The sequence below is a fragment of the Equus caballus genome, chromosome 6 (genome assembly GCF_041296265.1).
Source record: "Equus caballus isolate H_3958 breed thoroughbred chromosome 6, TB-T2T, whole genome shotgun sequence".
Classification (NCBI taxonomy): domain Eukaryota; kingdom Metazoa; phylum Chordata; class Mammalia; order Perissodactyla; family Equidae; genus Equus; species Equus caballus.
In genome coordinates this window covers 96692028-96700205 of record NC_091689.1, presented here as the reverse complement: position 1 = coordinate 96700205, position 8178 = coordinate 96692028, and the positions used below count along the sequence as shown (strand labels likewise).

General features: G+C 48.2%; 1 long non-coding RNA gene across 1 annotated transcript; it reads right to left on the bottom strand.

Moving 5' to 3' along the window:
• Positions 1–973: 973 nt before the first annotated feature.
• On the bottom strand, positions 974–5204 carry LOC138924710 (uncharacterized). Its single transcript, XR_011439817.1, has 3 exons — positions 4665–5204; positions 4084–4161; positions 974–1279 (listed from the first exon to the last, which is right to left on the bottom strand). It is a non-coding gene; the product is annotated as an uncharacterized lncRNA (long non-coding RNA).
• Positions 5205–8178: the final 2974 nt, after the last annotated feature.

Genomic DNA, 8178 nt, shown 5'->3' with positions numbered 1-8178 from the left:
CGCTTACGCTGCTTCCTGCCGGAGAACAGTGTTAGTCCGTAATTGAAGATCATATAACCCGACCATTTCGGCTCAGAGGAAACTGCACAATGGTTTTGAAACGGTAATAACTGCTATTGCTCTCGGGATTATCTTATTGTCTGGCAACGGTTGTGAAGACAGTGGGGTGTTAGGAGGCCGTTCAGTAAGAGGGGCAGAGGAACTATTTTTATTTTTCTCTGAATGACTCTCCAAGTGAGAATCTAATTCAGAGCTCAAAAGGGTCTGAAAGAACTTCGGTGACAAACTCAAAGTCCTTAAAGCTGAAAAGAGATGGAGTCATAGAACAATCTAGAAAACTAAAGGCATGGCTCGTGTACAAGTGGAGTGTTGTTTGCTCCCAGACATCCTGAATGACATGGATGAGCTAGGGGAGACTCATGGTTAAAACGGCCACTGAAGTATGTTTTACATCTCAATTTAAAGGAGCTATCCCCCCGTCTGAAAAAGTTCTCTGTCTGTTCCAATGCCATTTGGTGAAAGCTTCTTCGGAGGGGAGAACCTCACTTTGTTAAGCGCCTGCTAAGGACCAGAGGTGTGACCTATTTTGCTCCTTGTACACTCACCACAACCTTGTGAGTTCAGCTGTGTTTTCACCACTTCACAAAGCTCTTCCCTCACTCAGACTCATCAATTTGTTCAACCAATACTTACGGCGTGCCTACTATGCACCACACATTTTTTAGGTGCTGGGGATGCAGCAGTGAACAAACCTACAGATGTCCTGCCCATGCAGCTTTCATCTTAGTAGTAGAGACAGAGCTAAACAAACAAACGTATAACTTGTGAGGCTTTGGAGATGGGTGCTAGAGAAAGGAATGGGTGAGGAGGATGAAATACAAGGTGGGGAGGCTGGGAGGGTCTGTGAAGTTCTATAGGACGGTCAGTGTATTAGTTACATACTGCTTAGTAACAAATCACCCCAACACAATGGTTAAAACAACGAACGTTTATTATCGTATAGCTTCCGTGGGCTGGGAATCTGGGTGCAGCTCAGCTGGTGTCTCTGCTTCAAGGTCTCTCAGGGGGTTGCATCAGTGTGGCTGGAAAAGTTGGCAGGATTCAGTTCATTTCAGGCTCTTGGAGTGAGGGTCTCAGTTCCTTGCTGGTTCTTGGCTGGAGAGTTCCGTCAGTCCCCACCATGGGGGCCTCTCCGTATGGCAGCTCACCCCTCAGAGTGAGCGGCGAGGGAGAGGATGAGTCCGTGTGTCCAGGATGGATGCCACAATCTTTCTGTAACCTAATATCAGAAGGGACGTCCTATAACCACTGTCTAATTCTATTCGCTAGAAGCAAGTCACTAAATTCAGCCCACATTCAAGTGTTGGGGATTATTTATGGGTGTGAACACCAGGAGGGGGGATCACGGGGACCATCTTAGAAACTGCCCACCACAGTTAGGGAGGCCCCTCGAATGAGATGACGATGAGCAGAGGCCCAAAGGAAAGGAGGCAGCAAGCACGTGGCCATCCAGGAGAAGAGCATTCTAGGCGGAGGGACAAACTCGTGCCCAGGCTGAGGGGGATGGTCCAAGAAGGGGTCAGAGAGGTGGCCCCAGATTAGATAATGCATTTTATATGGGCCATTGTGGGGACTCTGGATTTCACCTTGAGATGGGAAGGGTGTGGAGGGTGTCGAGCAGGGGAGCGACTTGACCTGACTTGTGCTTTAAGAGGGTCACTCTGTTGCTGTGTGGAGAATAGAGCAGGGAGCAGGCATTAGCAGAAGCAAGGGGACCAGTTAGGGGTTGTTGCATTGATCTACCTGAGCGAAGACCATGGCTTAGACCAGGGTGACAGTTTGGGACATGGCATGAAGTGGCTGGATTTGGATTCATTTCCAAGTAGGAAATTTGCTGATGGTTTCAATGTGGAAGGTGAAGAAAGTGATGACTGAGGTTTTTGGACTCGGTAACTGGAAGAACAGAGTGGTCCTTATTAAGCTGAAAAACCCCAGTGGAGGAACAGATTTTGAGATGGCAAGTCTAAATCAGGGGTTTTGTCCAATATATGCAATTAGACATCCATGTGGAGATGCTGAGTTGGCAGTTGGATAAACACGTCTGGAGCTCAGGACAGTGGAGTGGATTATACACACGGACTTGGGAATTCCCTGCATTAATAGGGTGTTTAAAACCAGTGGACTGGATGAAAATATTGAAAAAGTGAGTGTAGACTGAGAAGTGGAAGGGCCTGTGGATTGAAACCCTGGGGCACTTCATGGTTTAGAAATTAGGAAAATAAGGTCAGCAAAGGAGACTGAGACAGAGGAAGTAGGAAGGGAGAAGGACCGAGAGCAATGAGCCCCAAGAGCCGAGTGAAGAAAGTGTTTCAAGGGGCAGAGTGATCCGCCATGTTGATCCTGCCTGTAGGTCAAGCAAGAGGAGGACGGAGGATTGACCGTGGACCCGAGGACTTGGAGGCCATTGGTGGCCTTGATGAGAGCTGTTTCTGTGGAGTGGGAGAGTGAAGGGAGAGCCAGTGAAGACGGTGAGAACTGAGGCTCTCACAGAAACTGGGGTCTTTCCACAGCTGGTTTACCGAGCCTCCGTGACAAGCTCACCTGCGGCGCTTATTAAAAAGGCAGATTTGGGGGGCTCCACCCCAGTATCTCAGGGGATGGTGCCCTGTGCTCCTCAATTTTAGCAAGTCCCACGGGTGATTTAGAGGCACATTAAAATTTGAGAAGCAATGTCCTGCTGTATGCCCGTTATCTTACGTCTAATACAGTCGCTGTTAGATTTAAGACATTCTGAGGAGGTCCGTGTAACCCCAATGAACATTTTGTACATGATGGCTTGTCCTGGAGGCATTCCAATCTTTCCCTTTAGGCTTTTGATTTCCTGAAGTTTTAAAGAAAACCTGGGCAAAGAAATTCTACAACTGCAAGGAACAGCCGTAGTGAACACATCTTCCCTAACGGCTCCTAGGAACCTCATGAAGTTTGAAATTCTCAGAATCAGTGTGTTAGTTTCCCAAGGCCTCTGGAATCGGAAAGACAAAATTTGTGCAGATTCAGGAAGAATCCAATATTTCTTTACATGGCCAAGGCAATTTAAAATATGGAAGAGACTAATGAAAAACGTTATGGAAACGGTGCTCGTAAGTCTAATTGCGGGTGTGTGTCTAAATATAAGTTCCCCAAAATGACTGAAATGGGTCAAAATGGTGTAAACAGACAAACACATAAGTAAATATAACAGAAAATCCCAGTAAAGCCCTGTAAACCCAGCAGCTCCTGGACAAACACTAACAGTTGCCCACGGAGCTGAAATCCTGTGTGTGAAAAGAGCTGAGGGAGATGAAGGCCAGAGGGCATTGCCAGCGAGCTTGCAAACGTTGTGCGAAGATGAAAGGACCAACACCATCAAAGTTCCAAGACTCGGAGGTAGAAGAAGATAGCCTGAAACTGGCTGTCCCCAAGGACGTCTCCCCAAGAAAAGGCGGCCGCCAGCTGAGCAGAACACCGACTTCAGCCCCTTCTGTATGAGGACCGGACGCCCTGGCCTGCAGGCGATGAGTGGGGACATACAGAGCTGTGGCCACAGGTGAAGCTGTGGGCAGCTCTCATCAGAGTGACTACATGTTTACACAGGAATTCTGCATCATCTGTAGTTTGTGTCCACTTTCTGTCCTCAATTTGGGGGCAATTCCCTTTTCACAAGAATAACACTTGAGGTCCTCCTGTTGGGAGAGTCTCCGGGAAGACCTGTGGTCTTCGAGATCGATCCTATTAGTGTATGATGTCACAGCTGATGGTGTTAGTGGGCAGTTTACAATATTAATTGCATGTTTTCCTTTACATATTTGTACCAGGGGCCTCTTTAACTCAAAATGGAAATCTCTGCAAAACAGTGTACAGACTAACATCACTGGGTGCTGAAAAATAACAAACAGGACTTGAGCGTGTTCTCACCGCTGGAAAAACTTTGAAGTCTAGGCTGTTTCTTCGCCCCATAATCACTCAGTGTCTTTTTATCAAATGGGGTCAAGTTAGTTTCTTTGAATAGTATGTGTGGCTAAAAAAAACATACAAAATTCTAACCTTTTCTTTCTTTGGTGAGTAGATTTGTCAAATGTTTCCCAAAAGTTCTTCGTTCTCTTAAAAGATGCAGCAGTGACACTAAACAGACAGTAATTGTTGCATAATTAATGCGTGGCAGGTGGACCCAGCAATTTCGGTTTGGAATCTGCTCCTTAATCCTTAAGTGCCTTGCCCCATCATACTCCCACCGCTTCTCCCGTCATGCCCCAGAACCTCCCCCGACACTCGTAAATAGCACAGTGGACACAGTTTAACTTGCCTTTGAGGGCAGCTCTGAAATTAACGGCAGAGGGGAAGACAGGCACACTCAGCTAAATAGGCATGTGTGCACATGTGCACTCACACACTTGTTTTCCTCAAGGCTCATTCTCAAAGCTCTTTATTACCTGCTCACTTCAATACACCTTCTCTAACAGTCTGCATCCCCGTCGAACACCTGCCTCTTAATTTCTTTCAATTCTCAGCTAGTCTTTTAGAAAGTGAAGCCAACCCACTCAAGTATTATAAAAAGACTTTTCCCTTTTTTTTTTTTTTTTTTTTTTTGCCTCTGATCCTTTTACCAACACTAATCGCATACTTACCATATGCTTCCCGAGATCCCGGTTCCCTTCCTTTTGTTAACTTCTCTTGTGTATCTCCCAAGGTCGAGTTTCCTTTGTTCAGTACAGACAATACCACGGGCGGGCGAGGGACGGGATGATATGGAATGAATATCTGAAAGGAATACTTCCTGCTTCCCGCTGACAGGGAGGGACTCCGCTGAGCGCCACCGCCAGCTGCTCTTCTGCCGTGCGGCAGGTCTGTTCCTAAGTTACCCACTGAAGGGCTGCCTGATGTTGTCTCAATTTTGTTTCTTTTTCAGCTTTCTTCTTTTCTATCTCCTAACAGTTTTTTAAAATGGAAAGGTACAAATGAAAGATCTGGTTTCACTGTCCTGGTAAACAGTTTATTACCTTGGGCAACTCACGTAACTGCTCCAACCCTCCATCTTCTCATCTGTTGGAAAAGAGAATTCGATTCAAGTCTAATGCTCCTTTCAGCACTGGTGTTCTCCGAGTCAGGAGGTAAAATGGCTCAGGAGAAAGATCTGGGTTTCTTCAGAGCTTATCCTCACTGAGCAGAATGATACGAGGAATGGCTGCTCAGGACAGCTACCACTCAGAGAACACCTACTGTGTGTTGGGCTCCTCATCAGAAGCTTCCGCACGCAGTGTTTCATTTAATTCCCACAGCAACTCCAGGAGGTGGACATTATCATTATCACTAAACCTGTGTTACAGATGAAGATGCTAAGACTCAGAAAGCTCTTTCAAGATCACAAGGTAATTGGCGTAGCTGGAGTGTGGCCACCCAGCGCACGTTTTTCTCCATTTTGCAACTCTGCTCCCCAATTCGCTTGCTGTTTGACGTTGCCTGCCCATCTCCAAGACACGGCTCCCAGCTTCCATCTTGGGATCAGAAGGTCTGGATCCAGTCTTGACTCTGTTGCTTACTGGGTCTTCAGCCAAATTGCGTAACCTCTTCGAGCCTCAATTTTCTCATCTGTAAAAGGAGAAAATAATGTGCGCCTCATAGCCCCTTGGTGTAGCGGAAAGATGCAGGATGGGGGTCAGCAGTTGCTGGGGTCCCCTTCTGCCTCCCCTAGGGAGGCTACCACTTACCCACTACCTGCAGGCTCGGCCCAGCCCAGGCTCCAGACCAATCCTTCCTCCGTGGGAAGGGCTCTGAAGTCCTCTAGCTCAATGCTGAGGGGATCCAACATCAGCTGTGGTTCCTGAGGGTCCTGATTGATCAGCTGTAATAAGCGGGCCTCCATCCTGAAGGCAGTGGGGTCGAGTTGTTAAGAGGGCCCTGGGACCACCCCGTCTGTGTTTTAGTCTCAGCTCTGCCCTTACTAGTGAGCTTGGTCAAGTGACTCCCCTTGTATAACTTGGTTTTCTCATCTGTAAAATGGGGAGAATAACAGTAGCTATTTCAGAGGGTTGTTGTGAAGATTTAGTAAATTTAAAAATGCAAAGTACATATAATGGGGTCTGGCAGATAGGGTTTGCTACTGTTGTTATTACAGAACTTACCTGGTTTATACTTCCTATTGTCACACATAAGTGACATCAATTGTATACTTATATTATTATTGACACTAATTAGGTCCCTGCTCGGCTGCCTCTGGTCCTTCCTGGACAACTCGCCTGGTCTCCGCAGGGCTGCAGCCCGCACGGCAGTCATATGCTGGGGCAGTGCTCCTGCTGCTGGACCCCCGCCCTGAGGTGAGGCCCTGCCACCTGCTGAGGATGTCTCTGGTGTTGGCTCTCCTCCTGCATCTCTGAACACTGCTTGCTCTGGTGTCCCCAAGATGGTGCCCTGTGGAGTGTTGCAAGACCCCACACTCAAGACCACTTGTTGCCCACCACCCTGTTCCTGGAGCCCCCGTTCTGCTCTCGGCTCCTCTTTCCCCAGTGCTCGTGCCTGGGCTCTCTGACTGGGTCCTGAGCCAGGACAATGTGTGTGAGCAGGAGTTACCGCCTCGGCTTGACACAACCTTAAAACACAACTTTGTAAACCATCGTGCACACAAAATGGCTATGAATCTCAGTGCACAGCTCAGGTGCAAAAGACACCACATTTCTCTACTTATTCTGGTAACAGCTTCATTGAGATATGGCTCACATACTGTACAATTCACCCATTTAAAGTAGAAAATTTGAACCAGCCCTGATGGCCTAGCAGTTAGAGTTTGGCACACTCTTCCTTGGTGGCCTGGGTTCAAGTTCCGGGATGCAGAACCACGTCACTCATCTGTCAGTAGCCATGCTGTGGCAGCGGCTCACACAGAAGAACCAGAAGAACTTACAACTAGACACAACCATGTACTGGGGCTTTGAGGGGGAAAAAGAAGGGTGAATCTTCCCCTGAAAAAAAATAAATAAAAATATCTTAAAGGATAAAATTCATTTTCTTTGGCAAATTCACAGAGTTGTAGAACCATCACCAAAATCAGTTTTAGAACATTTTCATTGCTCTCCTCCAATAAATCACCCACTCTTCAGTAATCAGCCCTATTTCTCCCAGCCCTGGGAAACCACTAATCCACTTTCTGTCTGCAGACTTGCCTAGTCTGGATATTTCCTGTAAATGGAATCACACAACATGTAGCCTTTCGTGAGTGACTTCTTTCACTTGGGACCATGCTTTTGCCGTCCATCCTTGCTGTGGCATGTGTCAGTACTTCGTTCCTGTTTAGTGCCAAATAATATTAGCACTTCTTCACTTTTAACTCCATAGTTAACTTTGCTTCTCTCGGCACTTTTCGAAGGGCTGGTGGAGAATCAACTTGTCATTCTTGGGGCTTCCCGCTGGAGGCTGTGTCAAGGTTCTGGGCTCACAAGCAGAGCTGAGCCGTCTCAGGGCCCCAGGAAGGCGTCAGTCACCTGACCACACAGGTCACTGTCATGGTCCCTTTGTGTCTCTCTCTTTGTGGTCCTTTAAGGCCCTCTCCTCTGCCACCTTTGTGCCACCTTTGTGGCGTGGGGACTGTTGTGGCTGTTGGGGAAGCTTGGGCCAAAGTGCCACCTCTTGGTGCAGCGATGGCTGGTCCTCCAAGGTCCGTGTGTGCATGGGGTGCTGGCAGGGAGGGAGGCAGGACCAGGGGACCCTACAGTTAGACTCTCCTCCAAGGCAGAGAGACTCTCCTTTTAGAGGGGACTTTCCTGCGCAGGTTTAACTGGATTCTCCCTCATGCCCTCAGGCTTTTGAAAACAAAACCGCAGGAATTCCAACCTCAAACTTTCTCTGAGGCAAGAGAGCACAGAGCTGGTACTCACAGGAATGGGGGCCTCAGAAGGGAAAAACAGGAGAAGACACAAGTTAGTCTAAAAAGTGAGCTGGCGTCAGAGTTCCTTTCTCATTGTTCAGATGTCTGCACCCTGGTGGGCTAGGAAAGTGTTGGTGCACCTCGTCCCCCTGTATCCCTCCTCCCTCCCCAGCCAGCCGCTGCAGCCTTCCTGCCTCCCGGCCCCTGGCCTGCTCCCTGAGGCTTTGTCACGCCCCCAGGCCAGGCCATGCTGACCTGAGGACCGGCTGGGCAGTGCTGGGCTC